Genomic DNA, 10316 nt, shown 5'->3' with positions numbered 1-10316 from the left:
TGTATTTGTGGAATAGTTTACCTGTACACATAAGAACTGCTCAGACTGTTGGAATTTTTAATTCATTACTAAAGACACTCTTGTATTCCATGGCTTTTATTTCAAGCTGAGCTGAGACATTGTGATGTTTTTACTGTACTTTTCTTGTTTGTGTGTGTTGTTGTTTTTATTTTTAATTATTATTATTATTTATAAAAAAAATTGGACATTGTTAAAGCACTTTGGTCAACCATGTTTTTTTAAATGTGCTATATAAATAAAATTTAACTGAACTGAACCTACATTTCCTTTCTACAACTTTCACTCAGTGATTGTTTTTGGGGTTTCTTGGTACTTGTGTTGTTGACAATGACAACACTGAAGCTAATCCAAATAAGGGTGACTAAAATAGATGACAGTTGGAATAGGATATGTCACACAATTAGGAATCGCACTGCAATGTTCAATGCAAGAAAGATTCACTGCATGACAGGTTGTGCACTGTAAATTATGCTCTAGGTTATGCATTGATTTTGATGCATAGCATAATTATGCTTAAACATCCAGTCATAGAGCTGAAGGATAGAATAAATTAGATTTCCTAGATAGTATCTTGATTAATGTTTTTATAAAAACATCCACAATATGGCATTTTTCCCATTATCTGAACACTGTTACTGGCATTTACTTGACAGAGTTTGAGTCTGCTTTCTGTTCTTTATATTTTTGTGGCTTTTACATATTTAGATATTCACTTATTTTTGAGCAAAGCGACGAGGATGTTTATTTCATTATTTCGAGCTGGCATATTTGTCTGTGCATCAGCCCACTCAGGGGAACTGAGCTGCTGGGAGATTTAGATGAGCCATTCAGTGTTTCGTTTGCCTGTGCCTTATCTTTTTCCCATTCAAAAGCCATGGATAAAAGATTTATGTCCTATAGGGCCCAAGCTATCGGCTCCCCTTTTTTATTTTGGTTGTTTTTCCTTTAAGACCAAATGAAGGAAATCATTTTTATTGGATGAAGTATCAATCTGTAATATCACAGTAAAAATCAATCTGTAATATCACAGCTCACTGCCAAAAATATTATCCATTGTACCAATCTGAAATGCTTGAGATGTTGTAAATTTCTACCTGTTTTGAAATGCCTGAGAGGCTGTAAATTGAAGAGGCAGTGCAGAAGAGAAATGTTTCTTCAATGCCTGAAAGTGGAGAGCAGGTGTGTGCTTGGTAAACCGGATTGCAGCACTGATCATATTGTACATGCTAAAAGACAGTATGAGAAAATCATATTTGAGGGTGTGTGAATGGACATAAATCTATGTAAGTAAAATGAACTTTGTGATTAATCCATTTGTCTTATATTAATTTATTCTTAATAAGATTATGGGCGGGTCTGTACATTTTAATGAGAGACTGAATAACATAATCTGGTTTGCGCTCTATGCAGGGCTTGTTATAAAAATCAATACAGTGTCTTCCGGCACTCTGCGCAAGGTCAAGAAATGTCATGTGTTTGTAATATTCCGCCTCCATTTCTAAGGATTCCAGTAATAAGTATTGTTGCAGCAGAAGTGCCAAAATACTGAATACTACTAAATAACTGCATTGATGATGAATCCATTCTACATACATACATACATTTATATATATGTACATCTATAACTTTAACTTTCTTTTTTTGTGTGTGTCAGTTATTTGGTCATGGAGAATGCCACTGACACTTTGCGAACATTTTCACTGAAGACATAAAGATACATTACCTAAATCATTAGTTATCATTAGCTATCTTAAGGGCTGGTCACACCAAGGATGATAACTATAAAAATAACTATATTAGCGTCCACACCAGCAGATGATAACATCTGTTTATTCTACATGCACGCTTGTCTGACACTTTAAATTCTTTAAGCTTGTTATAACAGGATTGATTCTGATTGGGTGTGAATGTTTTTTATCTTTCATCAGCTGGGGAAAAAAAATTCTGAAAGTGATGATTTGTTTCTATATGTCTTTATTGTTATAGCTGTAGTGTGGACACTGCTTTTCTTAAATAACGATAACGATTTTTAGAACGTTCCCGCCTCCTTCTTCCCAAAGATTATGAAGTTTGTACATTGCTACAGTGGTGCCGAAGCCCGGGAGAAGGAGGGACGCGCTGCTGAAGGAAGTGTGCCACCATGGACGCTCGAGGCGGTGGGCTGGAGTGAGTTGCCAGGGACGGGCGAGCTCGCTGCCGGCCGCCCGTGATGTGGAGGGGCGGCTGCCATCCGTGAGGGAGCGGAGGAGTCAGCGCCGTTCTCGGCTAGAATGTATGTTTTGATTTGTTTGCAGCAACAAAGAAAATACTTGCGAAACAAAGCCAAAGAAGAATTAACTGTTTCAGAATGAATTGGTGTTTTCAAACAAATCGTCAATGACTCACTTAACAGTAAGCCACTTGTTGCCACCTACTGGCGTAACGATTGAACCTGCAGAAAGGGTAGCTGTAAAATCCACACCAATACAGACATTTAAATACAAACATTTAAAAGTCCCAGTGCTTTTAAACTGTTATATCAGCACTATTGGAATGCTGCTTGATCAACCGGGTTCAACTAGAACTACTTTTAATTTTATGGATTTAATATATGGAAAAGGAAAACACCACCGTTTTTCTATATTCCATTATGTTCTTCCCTTAACTTAGATAAGTTGATACGTACCTCTCCTGTCTCAGTGCATGCACTCAGCCATTGTAGCGCGCGGCACCACTATGCTAGCTTTTATTTTAGAACCATTCATTCCTTAGGATTCAAACAGGAATGAAGCCAACAAACACTTTCCCTATTTAAAGATGGATATACAGGTCCTTCTCAAAAAATGTGTATATTGTAATAAAGTTCATTATTTTCCATAATGTAATGATAAAAATGTAACTTTCATATATTTTAGATTCATTGCACACCAACTGAAATATTTCAGGACTTTTATTGTTTTAATACTGATGATTTTGGAATACAGCTCATGAAAACCCAAAGTTCCTATCTCAAAAAATTACCATATCATGAAAAGGTTCTCTAAATGAGCTATTAACCGAATCATCTGAATCAACTAATTAACACTAAACACCTGCAAAAGATTCCTGAGGCTTTTAAAAACTCCCAGCCTGGTTCATTACTCAAAACCTGACTGCTGTCCAGAAGGCCATCATTGACACCCTCAAGCGAGAGGGTAAGACACAGAAAGAAATTTCTGATCGAATAGGCTGTTCCCAGAGTGCTGTATCAAGAAACCTCAGCGGGAAGTCTGGCTGGAAAAAGTGTGGCAAATACACTTTTCCATGTTTTTCATCTCCACCAACGAAAATAATCCCAACAGAAGCCAAAACATCAAGCTTTACGTGCCAGAAAGCCACACAAAGAACAACAACAACAAAAAAAGCTTAGCCAACACTGGGGAAATAATGTTAGTGAGGACTCTTATGTTTGTTTCTTAAAATGAGGGCATAGCAGCAAAATACAGCGCACAAAGCAGTTTGTCTCGACATGGCTCTCTTTTTTCAAGGTGGCAATGTTGACACAGTACCTCGGGATGCCCTAGAAAACAGTGTAGCCTACTATAACATGAAATACACCCACACACACGTATACAGGACGCTTCCGGTGTCCGGTGTGGAAAATGAAGCGCTCCAGTTCGCGCGTGCGTGTGTGTTTGTGGGCGCGCGGCAGACTGAGCGCAGATCCAGAGCTCGTGAGGCGAGCGCGCAACCTGTCCGCACACAGCGCGCGAGGAGGAGAGAGTCGGTGCCGAAAATACTCTTATTGTTATTCTATGAAAACGGACCTTTTCAGGCACAACACGTTCTTGAAGGATATATTATACTTGAATTTTATTCTGTGTGTGCGCGCAAGGTGTCTGTGAAGAAGAAATATCGGGATTTGAGTCAGGAGCTGCTGATTTGAGGAGTATTTTATCCCGTTTCACTTCTGAGGAGAAAAATAGTCTCAGCTGATGCCAACGACCAAAGAAAATATAGAAACGACGCTAACCAATGAGGCGCTGAAGAGTAAGTTGAGTTGTTAACATTCCTGTTACAGTTCAGATGTGTTTTGGTGTTGTTTTATTTTATTTGGAAAGCACAGTTGTTGTTCGACCTTTCACTTGATTGACATTCATTGGAAGCTAATTTGGCTGTTATTTTTACTCTCTCTCTCTCTCTCTCTCTCTCTCTCTCTCTCTCTTTATTTCTTCCTGTTTTATTTAAATATATTATTCGATTAATATTTGATTAGCATATTTTATTAATACATATGTTTGCTTGTCAGTTGCTGGTTCTATATATAATTGAGCTCGTCTCTTGGTCGCGTATCAGCATCATGTGACACTTGTCAGATCTTCAACTTTAAGATTTAGATATATCTGTTATTTAAAAATAAAAAAAAATCAGTTCGGAGACGTAACTGTGACCTATCATAAAACGCGAATGTTAATGCTGTGTCAAGCACGTAACACAAATGAAGTGCGTGTGGTTATTCTGATGGACTGCACACACTAATTCGTATTGCCATTATAGATAATTATATGAAAGTGCAAAATGTTAAACGTGGACACACGGTAATGTGAAGTGTTGTCATGGCTTGTTGGTTATGTGATGAGCTGTCAGATTGGGAGTCTGGATGAGAGAAACTGGAGGAAACGGAAGGCTGCAGCACTGAGTCATGGGCTGGTCCGCGCGCTCCATCTCTCCGTCTCAGATCGCATCTTCTGTTCAGTTCGCAAATTACATTTTCCTGTCAAAGACAGATCGTTTTCAGAGTACGGTCGTTCTGTTAATGCTAATTCCAGTGGATTAATAATTGGGAGGCACATCCCCAATCTGCTGCGAGATTTAGCCTACTGTAAAACAAACCTGTGTAAATCGACACTGGAGAAGCCACCACATCAAAAGACGACATGACTAATTATCTGCATTCAACTTCAAACCCCGGTTTGGGCTGTAAAGAAATGATCACGATGGAGGGTTAGGTTTGCAACTATTACATTTATTATTTTCTCATATTCAGAGATTTATTTTCTTTTTTCTTTTCTTTTTATCAGTGTTATTCAGATAAGTAAAATATGCTTCCTTATTTTAAATACGTAGTAGCAGTACACTTTTGATATCCTATGCTTTTTTTATTGCCAAACATTTGTCTATATATATATATATATAATAAATAGCTGAAGGTTTATATGTGTGTGTGTGTGTGTAGATTTATTCTTGTAAATACTTTAAAGAGAGAGAGAGAGAGAGATGCAGAAATGCTGCTATCCAAAGCTTTTTTCTCTCCTGATCTGCAGATGTTTCTCCAGTGTTTTTGGCTTGAGGTTTTGGCTCTAACACCATAACACTGTACACATACAAAAGCCATTAAAGGAACACTCCACTTTTATGAAAATAGGCTCATTTTCCAACTCTCCTAGGGTTAAACAGTTGAGTTTTACCGTTTTTAAATCCATTCAGCCAATCTCTGTCTGGCGGTAGCACTTTTAGCTTAGCATAGATCATTGAATCTGAATAGGCTGTTAGCAACTCGCTCAAAAATGACCAAAGAGTTTCTATGTTTTTCCAAATTAAAACTTGACTCTTCTGTAGTTACACCGTGTACTAAAACCAACGGAAAATGAAAAGTTGAGATTTTCTCGGCTGATATGGCTAGAAACTATACTCTAATTCTGGCGTAATAATTATAACTTTGCTGCTTTAACATGGGTGCACTAGGCACAGTTATATTAAGCAGTGCCTAAAAATAGTCCTCAGCTAGTTTGTTTAGTAGAAGAAGTTTTGAGTGGGGTGTTCCTTTAAAAAAAAGAGGGGAGGTTGTCTCATCCATTTCAAATCTGCCATTTAATTGCTGAATTAAATGCCTTTCTGTTATGTGAAAGATAAAACTGTGCAGTTGTTACAAGCTATTTCTTCCAGACTTGACCCCTAAAACTGGCCTTTGATGATGTATCCAAAATGCAGTCACAGTAACTGAGTCATAATAAACCAGTGCATTTAAATGTCACCACATGAATCATATTTATAAATTACCTTACAGTACATTTTTAATAAAAAAGTAAACTTGTTTTCCCAATCCAACCTTGATTTTATTTTATTTTTGGGGACTAAAAAGGCCTTCTCCTAAATGAATTTGGGAAGTAAGTGAATTTGTCTCTTAAATGTTGGATTCCCTTTCAGTATCAGTGTTTATTGTTGATGCACACCAAGCCTGGACATCTGTATCCGTTTTGAACCTATGGCCTAAGCTGATGATTTCCAATTATGGGTGGAGATGTGCAGGCCACAGCAAATGCAGGAAAAACACAGCTTCAGCTAATTAGATGTTGGAGAGCTGCTCTTTTACTCTATCCAAACAGCATTTCTCTCTTGCTCTCTCTCTCTTAGCAGCTCTATCCATGCTCATTCAGGCTCTCCGTGCTGATAAATGATGTGTAATTTCAGTAATGAGTGGGAGTGTAAACATATGTGGAGAGAGGTAGTTTCCCCCCACCTTTATTTTATGATGTACCACAGTTTCTCCATGCCATGACAGGGTGATGCAGCAGGTAAAGCCCCTCACAGTAATGGCAAGTGCAGCTACGCATTGAACATCTATCTCTCTAGTAACGAAGGTGTCTGAAATACGACTTGGATGAAATATCGTGAGGTCAGTGTTTGTGCAGATTGAAAACGTGAGTGATGCGTTCACTGGCTTACACATCTCACGCTCTGTAGAACCGGTTTGTGCATCACATGTTATAAGCTGTAAACTGCATATGCAATAACGGTTCATAGGGAAAGGCTAGAAGACCCTTGGTGCTTTGTATACTGTAGCGTGTGGATTGACCGATCTGCAGACCAGTTGTGGCGCTCACATTTCATTCCCACCAGTAGACTATAACAGAGTGGCCAGGGTTTTCAATTACCCGTGCTTTTGTTTGTTGTTCGACCAGAGTCTGGAAGGGAGTTCTTTTGTTTCATCCCAGCATAGATCAAGGGCCAGACTCAATCAGCAGGACTTATAGACAGGCACAATAGTCACAAGCTGCTACAAAACAATCAGAGGACAGCAATCTGGTCTGTAATACAGTATATGGGCCATTCATATCCTAGGCCTGTTTCACAGTATATTAGCGAAGCAGCAACATTACTGTAATTGAGCCATTAGTTAAGTTTACATGCACTCATTTTCTTCAGGCGGAATGAATTCAATCTGATTTCAGATTCTGAGACTTGTTTATATGAACTCTAAATGCTTCAATCCTATTCGTTTTCATGTGCATTACATATACTACTCCACATGTACTTTTTTTTTTTTTGCATCAAAACTGGAGGAAGAATCACAATAATACCACCAAATGGAGTTGACACCTGACAATTGTTAGAAGAGCATTTTAGCAAATACTTAGTAGAAATTTAGATTCATCTAACCAGTTTGAAATAAATAAATAAATAAATACCCATGTTGGTGTGATGTGAAGTGTATGTAAATGTTTGTATCATGTGCACAAGATAATTTTGAAACTGATGAATGAGAATTATTTTTTTGTCCTGTTTATTGTCTCAGGTTTACTGTACCCCTTTCAATCTGATCAAATGTAATTTCGATTGAGCTCAATTAGATGAAGGCTTTTCAGTCCAACTGAACCATCAATTCTTCTATAAACAGGTTATTTGGGTGCTGTACTGTAGATGTAGTTATTGAGAATTATTACAAGCGTCAGATTTTCTCTGAAGACATTTAACACATAAACCAGAACTGTTTTTGTCTTTGTTAAAGTCCTGCTTTTAACATTTTAAACTCTGACCCATGTATTGCTGGATTGTATTACAGCACGATTTAAGTGACTGCTGGGGAATTTCTAGCAGTTCACTCAACTAAAAGGAAAAAAAAAATGATAGATTGCTTGCGGTTGTCACAATTAACAATAACACAAAACATACAGACAGTTTGGCAAGCGGCCTAGAGGCCAGTACTAAAACACATCAGAAAATTATACACAGTAAACAAACTGGTTTTAATTTAACACAGCTCTGTAACTTTGGACACCAGCAAGCTGTGAGTAATAAGCTTTCTCAATCCATCTTGAATCTTGAAACACTGGAATCTGAGATAAAAAAAAAAGTTTTATCAGTTTTTTTTTTTGTATAATTTTTACTGACAAACATAATAGTTAACAAGACTTGAAATGTGTTTTGCTTTAATGCCTGCAGTGGTTGTAAATGTGACTTTAATAGGTCTGTGTGGACAAATAGACTTGTTTAATTGAATTTACATGATTAATTAAAGCTTTAAAATTATTTAGCAAAATAGATGTTTGTGAAGTCTACAGATTAATTTTAATTGGTTTTTAAGAGTAAAGCATGCCTTGAATCCCCAGTTACCATTTATTAGGTTATCTGCAGACTCATAAGACGTAATATTTGTGTACCGTACTATTTTTAAGAACACATTTGCTCTGCGTAATAGTGTTAATGTTGTCATCAAAATAGTCTTAGTATTTTAAATTAGTCTTAGTCTTAATCCTGTGTCAAATGTACTTTTATTATCATGTTTAGTCATGTTTTGTCCTGTTTTTGTTCAGTCAAGTTTTAGTCAACTAAACCCCTGCTTCACAAACAAGTCTTAAGCCCAATGCCAGACTTTAATGCATGTCTGCGCTGTTTTAAATGAAATAAACTTGCACTGACATGTTTTAAAATATATCAGTGCCATTGTTTTTTCTCGAGATGCACACCGGTAATGTTTTTTTTTTTCTAAGGAACATTTATAAGAGATACTTAAATGTCCTAACTGAACTGTAGCCAAAACCTGGCCTAAGTTTTTGTGAATGAAGTGAGGGAGGAGTTAACTTGCACAGCACCTAACAGCTGGCCATATGTACTCTGTCTACATTATGAAAACTGCTAAAAGCACAAAGATTGCACAGTTGCAGGCAAAATAGTCAAAATCTGGCTGAATGACACTTTCATTTAAGCTGATCATCTCATCATCATTTGAACTCTTAATATCTGGCGACAAATCGACGAAAATAAAAATAAATTTTTGTATAGTTTATATTTTTGTAAATACATTTTAGTGTCAGCTTTTATCATTAACGATATTGCATGTTGATAGTTGTCACAGTTATCATTTATTGACCTTATTGTCATCTTGTATCGTCTCGTTAAAGTCCTGGGAAAAAAGCTTGTCTTCGAACAATTTTCATCATAGTTTTTGTTAACAAAATGAACACTACTGCGTATGTGCAGATTCTCAAGTTCAGTACATTTGAATACGGTTGAATGGAAATATAGTTTGCAAAGCTGTTTTGTTCAGTATTTAATTTTCATGACAAATTGTGATGTTTTTTTCTTTTCTGAAAAGGCTTGATATTCAGCTATTTATCAAAACAGGCAGGTGAAAATTACTTGCAAAAGAGGTAAATGAGAAATCTGAAGTAACAGAAAGGAAAGCAATGAGCCAAACGACACAAACACTTTTTGCATTTATCACTTTCATGCAGAACAGACTTATTTATTAGCTATTAGGGCGGCCTGTGATGAAGTTGTCTCTTTCTCACCCTTGTCTGTGCATCTATTAAAGACTGTGAAGGACCTAAATATGCATCTATGTGAGGAGCATTAAGAAGTCTTTAAGAACAAAAACAACTGTTTAGGATTCATCAACATTCTACAATGCAAGTACATCACTTGCATATGTGACTACATCTTCCATCTGTGTGAACAAATCTGGGCTGGACCAGAATATTAGATTATTTGAATATTCGTTTAGTGGGTTGGCATTCGATTGAAAATTTTGAGAATCGAATAATCTTTTTGTGTGTGTGTGTTTTTTCTTTTTTGTTTTTTGAACACCTCATATCCCCCGCGAAACGGTCTTCATTCGTGCTTGAATATAATTATTATTTTTTTTTACTACCAGGGCGAATAGTTCTAAGTACTGTCAGGTACGATTACAGTTGTATTTCCATATGATCCTGGTATGGCACGGCACGAAATTAAAGTGTGAAAGTACGGTGACCCATACTTAGAATACGTGCTCTGCATTTAACCCATCCGAAGTGCACACACACTGTGAACACACACCCGGAGCAGTGGGCAGCCATTTATGCTGCGGCGCCCAGGGAGCAGCTGGGGGTTAAGTGCCTTGCTCAAGAGCACCTAAGTCGTGGTATTGCCGGCTCGAGACCTGAACCAACAACCCTAGGGTTAGGAGACAAACTCTCCATACACTAGGACACGACTTCCCCATGAATTGAATTAAATAATTCTCGGCACGGTTAGACAACTGAGCTTAGCCGTGCTGTTAGAGTGCATGTGCTTGA

General features: G+C 37.3%; 1 protein-coding gene across 6 annotated transcripts in view; it reads left to right on the top strand.

Annotated features, from left to right (window-relative positions):
* Positions 1 to 3709: 3709 nt before the first annotated feature.
* Positions 3710 to 10316, top strand: part of LOC128015253 (receptor-type tyrosine-protein phosphatase F) — a 190640-nt gene continuing 184033 nt past the window's right edge. For 3 of the 6 annotated variants that reach the window (XM_052598936.1, XM_052598938.1, XM_052598937.1), the window contains exon 1: positions 3711 to 4029. The gene's annotated coding sequence lies outside the window, so the exon portion shown is untranslated. Of the gene's footprint in view, positions 4030 to 10316 lie in introns of all 6 variants that reach the window. The other 3 variants (XM_052598935.1, XM_052598934.1, XM_052598939.1) reach the window with 2 other exon arrangements.

Source organism: Carassius gibelio, chromosome A6 (genome assembly GCF_023724105.1).
Source record: "Carassius gibelio isolate Cgi1373 ecotype wild population from Czech Republic chromosome A6, carGib1.2-hapl.c, whole genome shotgun sequence".
Taxonomy (NCBI): Eukaryota; Metazoa; Chordata; class Actinopteri; order Cypriniformes; family Cyprinidae; genus Carassius; species Carassius gibelio.
The sequence above is the reverse complement of the archived record's forward strand: the minus strand, read 5'-3'. Positions and strand labels throughout refer to the sequence as shown.